Below are 11,424 nucleotides of genomic sequence, written 5' to 3'. Positions count from 1 at the left end.
ACTTTTACATCTTGATTTGTGGGGACCAAGTCATGTAGCTTCTAATTCTGGTTTCAGATACTATGTGAATATCATTGATGAATTCTCCAAGTACTGTTGGATCTTTCCTTTATATGAGAAATCAGATTTTAAGAAGGTATTTTTTTCAGTTTAAAGCTCAAGTTGAAAATCTATTACAATGCAGCATCCATGTTATAAGAACAGATGGTGGTGGAGAATTTTTGAACAATGAACTATCAACATTTCTATCTATGATTGGTATTTCTCATGAAATTTCTTATCCACACACTCCAGAGAAGAATGGAGTTGCAGAATCCAAGCATAGACATTTAGTGGATGTTGGTAGAACTTTTCTTATACAATATGGACTTAAAGATTCTTTTTGGGTTGAAGCCTTTCAGACAATCAATTATACTTTTAATAAATTACCAACTAAATCTTTGTCTTTCAAGTCTCCATTTGAGGTGTTGTTCAACAGAAAACCATATTATACATTTTGAGATCTTTTGGATGTCTTTGCTTTCCCTGGCTCAGACCATATACTAAACACAAAATTGAAGCAAGAAGTATCTCCTGCATTTTTATAGGATACAACCCTCAACACAAGGGATATAGATGTCTTAATCCTAAGACTGGTAGAGTTTTTATTTCAAGGCATATAGTATTTGATGAATCTACTTTTCCCTTAAGAGTTTCCACTTCACTAGCATCTACTATTGCAACTACTTCAATTGTTTCTCCTTCACAGGATCCTAGTGACTCATTTATGTCACCAACTACTGCAGAGGTATTGTCAACTGATGGTATTTCAGATACTCCCTCTTCTTGTATCATTTATTCTAATACTCTAGATGTCCCAGATAATGTAGCTACATCAGTGCCTTCTGCTACTTCAGAGTCTCCTCAGCCATCTCAGTCAGTGTCTCCATCACCTGCAGCAGTTATTAATACTCATCAAATGATTACAAGAGGTAAAAACAAAATCTTCAAGAAGAAAGTGTTCTCTACTAAACATGTTCTCTCAGCTACTCAAATAGCTCTTTCTCCATCTACAACACCCACATGCTTTACTCAAGCCAACAAAATTCCACAATGGAGAATCTCTATGGTTGATGAAGTTACTGCTCACCAGAATGCTGGTACTTAGACTCTTGAAGCACCACATCCTTCTCAGAACTTGGTAGACTGCAAGTGGGTCTTTAAGATTAAACAAAAGTCAGATGGCACCATAGAAAGGTTCAAATCAAGACTAATGGCCAAAGGGTATCATCAACAAGAAGGTTTGGATTACACTGATACATTCAGTCTAGTTGCTAAGTCAGCAACAATAAGAATTTTACTTTCTTTAGCAGTACATTTTGACTGGCATATCTCCCAACTTGACATCAACAATGCATTTCTTCATGGGGATCTTTAAGAAGAAGTTTTTATGGTTCAACCACCTGGTTTTTTTGATCCAGAAAGACCTCATTATGTTTGTGGGCTGCACAAGTCCATCTATGGCCTTAAACAGGCACCCAGAGCATGGTATGGAAAACTTCACAATGTACTACTGTCTTATGATTTCAAATCTTCTGCAGCTGATACATCATTGTTTGTTCAGAAAGTAGGTACTAGAATTACTCTTATTCTATTTTATGTGGATGACATTGTCATCACTGGAAATGATCAAACATACTTTAGTGAATTCATTAAAACTCTAGGAACTCATTTTCCTGTCAAAGACTTAGGAGCTTTACATTATTTCTTGGGCCTTGAGGTTAAGAGAAATTCTGCTGGTATTTTCCTCTCACAAACCAAGTATGCACTTGATCTCCTTGATAGAAAATATATGTCAGGTTCCAAGCCTTGTTCTTCACCAGTTCCAGTTGGATATAAACTCAGTGCTTCTGATGGCAAACTATTTTCCAATCCCACTGAGTTCAGATCTTTAGTTGGTGCACTGCAATATCTCACATGGACAAGACCTGAGATCAACTATGTTGTTAATCACGTCTGTCAGCATATGCAGGATCCAACTGATGTGCATTTTATAGCTTCCAAAAGAATTTTAAGGTACATTAAAGGTACAATAGACTATGGGATACTCTTCTCCAAAGGACTGTTAGTTGTGCATGGTTTTAGTGATGCTGACTGGGCACGTGACCCTGATACTAGAAGAAGCACTGGAGGATACTGCATTTTCTTTGGTTCTAATCCAATCTCTTGGTCCAGCAAGAGACAATCTACATTTTCCAAAAGCTCTGTTAGAGCATAGCTCGGTCAACCTCGCATGCGTTGCTATCTCAAGCATGTTTGTCAATGTTAGTGATCAAAACTATAAGTCTTGATTTCTAGCCTACATAGCTAAGTCTCGGACTAGGATAGGAAAGTGTAGTTGAGATCAAGGACTTCATGGCGATTCATCATACAACGACGAAGATATATACAAGGAACCGTGGAACTTCATCAACAAAAAGGCATGTGGAGACTTGAACTTATCTATCACTCAAAAGTCTATCTCTTTTATCTCCTACTTCTTATGAGACAAAAGTCGTATGATATGTAGACTAGATCATACACATTTGATATTTTGAGCTGAGCATTCATTGCTTATCTTTTATCTCGAAATCGTGTGTTGGTAAGGCGCTTCGCTTTGATCAAGTTTATCTTCACCTAGTGACGAAAGTCATGAAAAGTTTCAATCATTTTGAGAATTGCTCTGATGTGAATCGGTCTGTGAATAACGGCTACATAGCATCCTCTGAGAATGTCTCAATGATTGAAATGAGAGTTTAGATTACATAACCATGTATTCTTTGAACCGAAGTTTTCGAACTTTGTTGATCAAGAGAAATCGGGAGGATTGTGGAATTGGCTTGCCAAGTCCGCGAACCCAGTCCGCAGACTCAGTATGCGAACTGTCGGAAGTTCTCGACCGAGAATTTCTGCTGGATTTTCCAAAACTCGTTTGTGTTCTAAGTCCGAGAACTCAGTCCGCTAACCCAGTCCACGAACTGGCAGAAGTTATCTTTCCGAGAATTTCTGCTGAGTTTGGAAAACTCAACCGATTAACTTAAGTCCGCGAACTTGTTTGTGAACTTAAGAGGTTATGATCTAAAAATGTGCTCTGAACATGAAACATTAAATTACTAAGGAATGCTTTATGGAAACCGAGGCTATAATGTTCATGAGCCGATTCAATCGAATCGAATAATCTGTGTTTCAATTGTGTCTTGTGTAGTTACATAAGATCTCATAGCAATTGAACAACTCTTTAACTAGTTCATTTGAGTCAATTGAACTAGTTATGGCGAAGAAGAACAAGGTTAATTTGAAATGCTCATATGGTTAACCTTTTGGGTTACTATGTTGAACCAACATACACGTACACGTTTGGGCATGGTTTTCACAAACCCAGTAAACGTCTACCCAAGTATGTGTGACAAGCTAAGTTTTCGATCTAACGGTTGAGAAATATTAGCTTGAATCTAAATCAGGTTTTCATCTAACGGTGAATAAGGATTACTTTGTACCTAAGGCAAAACCCTGATTTGAAGGCTATATAAAGGATACATCTAGCATTGTGCAAAACTAATGCCCACATGTCTGTGTGCTACTAGTGCGCCCGCTAGAGTCGATCTCCATTAACCTTTGATTTTCTTCTCTAAAATCAGGTTAACTACTTAAAGACTTCATTGGGATTGTGAAGCCAGACCGATACTACTTTATCGTAGTTGTGGTCTGATCTTGCATCTTCTATCATACGAGTACAATCGATTGATTGTCTTGAGATCGTGAGAGTTTTCCGATAGGCAAGATAAAGAAGTCACAAACATCTTCGTCTCACTATTTTTGATTCCTCGACAATCCGCTTGTTTATTCAGGAAGGATTGTAGAGAGGTGATTGATTAATCTAGGATGTTCTTCGGGAATATAAGACCGGATTATCAATTGGTTCTTGTTCACCTTGATTTTATATCAAAAGACAGAACAAAACATAGGGTTTATCTGTGGGAGACAGATTTATCCTTTTATAGACTTTTCTGTGTGAGACAGATCAGTTTATTATCAAGTCTGTGATTTTGGGTTGCAACAACTCTTGGTTGTGGGTGAGATCAGCTAAGGGAATCAAGTGCGCAGTATCCTGCTGGGATCAGAGGCGTATGAGTACAAATGTACCTTGGATCGGTGGGAGACTGATTGGGGTTCAACTATAGTCCAGTCCGAAGTTAGTTTGCAGTAGGCTAGTGTCTGTAGCGGCTTAATACAGTGTGTATTCAATCTGAACTAGGTACCGGGGTTTTTCTGCATTTGTGGTTTCCTCGTTAACAAAAATTCTGGTGTCTGTGTTATTTCTTTTTCGCATTATATTTTATATAATTGAAATAATACAGATTGTGCGTTAAGATCATCAACTTCTCTAATCCAACCTTTGGTTGTTGATTGTAGTTGATTGATCCTTGGACATTGGTCTTTGGTACCGTCCAAGTTATCTCTTTTTGATAAAGACTCGCAGATTTCTATTTGCTTGAGTAAAGATCAAATCGAGAGATTGAGATAATAACTCCTCGAAATACTTTTTATCTAGATTGAGTCTGATTGTCTAGTTGATTCTCTAGCAAAGTATTTCGGAGTTAGTCCATACAGATTGCTAATCGAAATATTGGGTGGTGTTGTTAGACCCACGCTTTTTCAATTGGTATCATAGAAGGTAAACACGTTTAAGACCTAACAAGTACGTGTTTGTAGCGATCTGACTCTATGGATTATAAAGTCTCAATTAACGCTTCACTAGGTTTAAAAAATAACCGTAGGAAAAGGTCTGATAAACTGGTCAATCTCCAAAAGAGATTAGAAGAAAAAATCTGGATCTATTATGGTTTTGTTTCAGAAATTGAAACTCTTAAGGATTTGATATTCAGTAAAAATATCTCGTTAAATCTGAGAGAATCTAGTTGTTCCTCTCTAAAGAATTGTCATCCTTTAGATAATGCTCAACGATCATTTGTTGAGAAAACTGATGTGACTAGGAACCATTCAATCAAATTCCAAGGGTCTGGCTTTTATGGATGCTCATCCGATCATCCGAGACGACCATGTACGTCGTCTTTAAAGAGTCTGAAGGCTGCAATTAATCCTTGTAAGAATATTGTGCGACCTTATGTTACTCAAAAGGGACGTACAATACTATCAGGGAATTCTGTACAGAAAAGTACCGATGGTATAGGCAGTCTTACTTCTTGTCCTACTTCCTCTCTTCGATGGTGTAGTGACAGTTGTTGTGGGCTTTTTCTACATGTGTTAGGCGATTCATCCGTGTGTGTATCTTCTATCGTCTCCAAACGTGAAAAAGACTCTACAACCAAGACAGAAGGAATTCTTTTAACTGGTTGTTATTCGGCTCATTTAGAACCAGGAAACATTGATGTATCTTTGAGCAACTTCTCTTGGAAAAAATCAATGAATGATGAGTTAGATCAACTTCATAGAAAAGTCGTGTGGAACCTTGTATCATGCAAGTCCAATGTCTATAATGAAGGGTCTAAATGGGTATCCAGGAATGAGGAGATTGTTTAAACACCTTCAGAAATAATCTCAGGCTCATTTCTCAAGGACACTCACGTGTTTAAGAATTTGAACTTAAGGAAACTATTGTTCCTATGAATGCCTTTTAGCTTTTCGACCTACTCATTGTCGCAGGTGCTACGTGACAAGTGCTTCAGGGAACAAAAGAACAAGAATCTCTGCACATGTGCCTTACCTTAGAAAGTCACTATGGGATAAACAAGGGGAACTTTTTGATCCCATCATGTCTTCCTAATCCTAGACGTTCGCATCCCCATGTTTGTCTTGAGAGAATGGGGATTTGCGTCTTTTGGCTCAAGAAGTGTATTTTTGGTTACTTTTGTTTTTACCTATATAAATCTCTAAAAATACAAAAGATTTTGCTTGTCCAGGGTTTCAGTTGTTCACGGACGGTGTATCTCAAAAGCTTCTGTTCCATGGCACCCGTTACTAGATGCAGCACAAGCAAGAATGCAACCCTGGCAGGTAACGTACGTCGGTGTACTGGGATCCCCTCCACAGGTTTGAAAAAATTGAAGGCTACAATTAATGGTAAAAATACTTCCTTAAACTGGTTCTTGTCGTCGTATCAAAGTGATGAAAATTTCAGGAACCTGGTAAAAGATTTCATCAACAAAAGAAACAGCTTAAAATCTCGGATTTCTACATCCTTAGAAGATATTGTTCACTATGAAAGAATGTTGTCTCGATCTACAAACACTGTACGAAAACTAGAAAAAGAACTCAGTAAGTTGACAGTGTTTTCAAAAGACTTGGAGGAGTTGAAAGATCCATTCGTTAATGAACTCTTGAATAATGATAAGGAATTCTCTGAAGAAACTTTGGAAAAGTTCATGAATGCATAGTAAGTCTTCTTTTTGGATTAGTTGGAAGAATAACTAGTGCTTTGAATAGAGATGATTGTGACTACACATAGCTATTTTTGTTTTCATCTTCTTATGTTATTTTTTAGGTTTATTGGTATTAAATTCTAAAAATATTTGGAGGATGATGTTTATTGCAGTATTTTAATGGTTTGTGATATTGCAATATTTTTATGGGATATGTATTGTTTACGTCCGTGAACCTGAAGGTCCCATATTGCAGTCCAAAGTGAAGTCGTTCATTAATTGGTATTCGTATTTATGAAAGGACGAATGGACTTTTGACATATACAAAACATATGCCTATGCAGTCATGTATTTGATGGAAAATAGGATAAAATCTTTTGTTCAACAAGGATAAAGTCTATTATGTCATTATGATGGAAAACATAATAGATCCTTGTATGTTATCCACGGTATTGATCTTCATTGATCCATTTTATTATGTTTTACCGTGAAGGCTCCATTGTGTGTCTTATGTTGAGCATCTTACAACTAAGTCGATTTACCTTGGCTTTGTTGGTTGTTCCATAAGATGCTATATGTCGAGCATTAAGAACTAAATTAATCAACCTGTTTGGTTATTTAGTTTGTACTCCATAAGTTTTCTTTCTTATGTCGAATACATGTACGGTTAAGGTTGTCATATTGTATGATGAACTTAGTCGGGGTTCCATAAGTTCTCTTATGTTGAGCCCAAAATAATTAAATTGATTACTTTGGTGATTAGTTTGGTTATTTGTATTCTAATTAGATTAATTATAGGTTCTCTTGCAATTAATCTAGTTGAGTTTTCATATATTCCACAAGTTCTTGTGTTAAGTATATGAAAGGCTACACTGTCATGTTCTTTGGTTAATGTAGTCATATATTCCGTAAGGTTTCCTTATGTTGAGTATTTGAACGGTTAAGTTAGTCATCTCCGTGTGATTGACTTAGTCGTAGCTCCGTGAGTTTACTTATGTTGATCACTTTTGTTGTTTGATTTAGTTGCATATTCCAATTGAGCTAATCATGGGTTTACTTGTGGTTAATTTGGTTGAGCTTTGGATATAGAAAATCATTCCTATGGTTTTTAGTGTCCAATAAAAAATCCTTCTTTTCTTTCTAAATTAAGGTCGCTCTTGTTGTTCTCTCGAGAATGACATCAAATGGGGGAGAGTTCTTTTGAACTTGTGCTTAATGGTAATATCTTGTGGGGAGTGCGGCTGTGGAATTTTATAGGGGTTATCTTGTATCTTAAAACTCCTTGATGAATGTTGTTAGCTTCGGCTATTAGATTGCATCTAAATTAAGTTGGTATGTATTTTTCTTTTGGTCATGAAATGTCTCTTGTGGAAAGTTCATTATGATCCCATTCTTTTACCTTTGCCAATTTTATTGACAAAAAGGGGGATTAATTTTGTAGTTCACACTACAAATACATATGGTTTTCGGATCATTGTGTAAGGGGGAGTGGTTTCCATGATCGATATGGAGTATTGACTAAGGGGGAGTGATACATATCACCGTAGTATTATTGTTAAAGTTGTGATATAATTGGACTTTGATGTTATATAATAATACTATGACATTGAATAATAATGATCGAGAATCTCGATTTCTCTCATTGTTATAGCTATGGATCTTCAACAACGATGTCGCTAAACTTACAACCTTTGGGATCATTGGAGTACTTGGAAGGACGAAGATTTCAAGGAACGTTGAAGATTAGACTATGGAATAGGAGCCACTAAAGTTTATCTTTTTTGTATCCTATATATATTAATAATTTTGCCACTAAAATTAACAAAGGGGGAGATTGTTAGAGCATAGTTCGGTCAACCTCGCATGCGTTGCTATCTCAAGCATGTTTTTCAATGTTGGTGATCAAAACTATAAGTCTTGATTTCTAGCCTACATAGATAAGTCTCGGACTAGGATAGAAAAGTGTAGTTGAGCTTAAGGACTTCAAGGCGATTCATCATACAACGACGAATATTTATACAAGGAACCGTGAAACTTCATCAACAAAAAGGTATGTGGAGACTTGAACTTATCTATCACTCAAAAGTCTATCTCTTCTATCTCCTACTTCTTATGAGACAAAAGTCGTTTGCTATATAGACTAGATCATACACATTTGATATTTCGAGCTAAGCTTTCATTGTTTATCTTTTATCTCGAAATCGTGTGTTGGTAAAGCGCTTCGCTTTGATCAAGTTTATCTTCACCTAGTGGCGAAAGTCATGGAAAGTTTCAATCACTTTGAGAATTGCTCTGACGTGAATCGGTCTGTGAATAACGGCTACATAACGTCCTCTGAGAATGTCTCAATGATTGAAATGAGAGTTTAGGTTACATAACCATTGTAGATGGTGGATTTTCGACAAAGGCTAAAATTGTAAACTCATAATTATACGAAGCTCTGATCCAGCAATCAGACGTGAGTATTGAGACACGGGTCTCTCATCGAATTCTCAATAGAGAGTACTTTCTCTCAGAGTACATGTAGATATGTAGTCTCACGACTGGACAACGACATATCTCATGAATACTGAACACTTTCATTGATTATTTCTATATAGTGTCACGATATGGACGACTCCTAGACAGCTTGCTCTGCTAGTATAGAGTGATAACGTCTTCAGGAACAAACAACGAGTTTATCCTGACTATATAAAGGATATGACATACCGACAAGCTCATATCAGGATAATTAATGCTCCTAGACAGCTTGCTCTGCTAGTATAGAGCCACAAAGTTAATTATTCCTAATTGCTCCTATTCCATGGTCGAATCCACGACTGGTCCCATGGAATGGCAATAAAAAATTGTTCTGATTCTATGATCGAATCCACGGGTTGATCTCATAGAATAGCAATAACTATATTATCTCATTACTCCGATTTCATGATCGAATCCACAACTAGTCTCATAGATGGTAATAGTTAAATCTTAATTACTCCGTTTCTATGGTCGAATCTACGATCCCATGGAATGGTAATGCTCACTTTATTATTCTAAATTCGTAGACGAATCCTCAGTTGATCTTATGAATGAATAATAAACATCTTATTACTCAGTTTTGTGAATTATTCTCCACCGAATTCCACAATTAGTAATAAATAATCGACAACTGGGCGTCTGAGCTACCTCTAAGTAAGCCCCGATTCAAATGGTGAAGGTATATTCAACGACGATACACTAACAGTCACCGCAAGAACGAGTATTTGAAAAATACAACGAAACGATGAACCTATGCAAAATAGGGAAGAAAATAATAAATAATTAAAAATATTGACCAGGGTGCTGGGAGCACGGACACACGACCGACCGATCGTGTCGTGGTCAATCCCACACCAGTTTTATATTTTTAATGCATTTTTATTATTTTCCATGATTTGATGAAAATTCTCTCATTTTATCAAATCTCCTTCGTCTCGAGGAAACTCCTCGGTTTCATGGTACTTCCATAAATCCATAAAAAATAATATAAAATTAAGGAAAGGAGTGTGGGGCGTGACCATTGCCAACTGGCCATGCCTTGGTCCCAACCGTCCCCACACCCCATGGTTCCTTATTATTTTTATTATTATTTCTCTAATTTCATGAAAAAACTCCTTGATTTCATGGTATTTTGCACAAATCATCAAATAATAACAATAAAATAAAATAAATTATGAAAACTTGTGGGACCGGGCCTTGGCCGGCCGGCCGCGCCCTAGTCGGTCCCACACGCCCCTTTGTTTTATTATTTTATTATTAGTTTTCCTTGAATTCATCAAATTCCTTGATTTCATGGTATTTCTCTCAAATTAGGAAAAATTCCCTCAAATCATCAAAAATACCTAAAAAATAATAAAAAATTATGAAAAACTCGTGGGACCGGTCCATAGCCGGCCGACCATGCCTCCATGGTCCCACACGCCCTTTTTTTATTATTTTAATATTTTTTGCTTCCCTGAACTCATGAAAACTCCTTCAATTCATGGAAACTCCCTAAATTCATCAAATTTCTCAAAATTCATGAATTTTCCATAAAATCATAAAAAGATTATAAAATTAAGGAAAAGGCACCACGGGACCGTGGTCACGACCGGACGACCATGCCTTGACCACGGCGGTCCCACGCCTCCTCATTTCTTATTTTATAATTATTTTTCATCATCTCATGGTGTTTTCCTCAGTTTCGTCGAAACCCTAATTTTGGCATATTTTCTCGAATGGAAGCTCAATTGCACGCCAGAAAATATCAAAATTCTAAGGACTAAGACACGGATGCCTTGTGGACACGAGAACACTATCTTGACCGACCAAGATTGGCTCTTTGGCTCACGGAAGCCGGTCCCATCAATTTTCACAATTTTGACCTAATTTGCACAATTCCTCGTATTAGGTCCAAAACTATTCCAAACACTTTGGATTTTCATGAAGTGATCGTCAGGCGGTCACGTGATAACCCAGGGCCGGTTTCATGACTCCATGGTCGGTCCCTCGCCTCGTCATAATTAATTAGGTTTTCTCGCCTAAGGCTCAGACGAGCATTTTTGAATAAATGATTAAGTCAACATTTAATCATTCTTCCACCAACAAATCGTCAACTCTTCAGGAGTTCTTCGTATTTGCTCACATGAGTATATGGACACTACATGGTTGATCCACGGTTCCATGTAGTCGCTCCCTCCTTCTTCCCATGGTTGAAATTCTGACGAACCATGAATTGATCATCAATTTATCAAATTAGGGTTTATCAATCCAAGGATCATCATTCCAGATTCTAACCTTAATAATTTTACGACGACCTCATGGTCATTAATTTTATTAATTATGCTCGATTCAACGACCAGTATTCTAATTAATATTTTTGGTACGCTGCCAATAATCCATCAGACGAGCAACACATGCTCAGATGATCAAATATTCAACAATTCATCACATGAGCAACACTTGCTCAGATGATAAATATTTTTTCAAACCAAGGAATATTGGTTCAACAATCAATATTCAACGA

Source organism: Papaver somniferum, chromosome 3 (genome assembly GCF_003573695.1).
Source record: "Papaver somniferum cultivar HN1 chromosome 3, ASM357369v1, whole genome shotgun sequence".
NCBI lineage: Eukaryota > Viridiplantae > Streptophyta > Magnoliopsida > Ranunculales > Papaveraceae > Papaver > Papaver somniferum.
Note: the sequence above shows the minus strand (reverse complement) of the source record.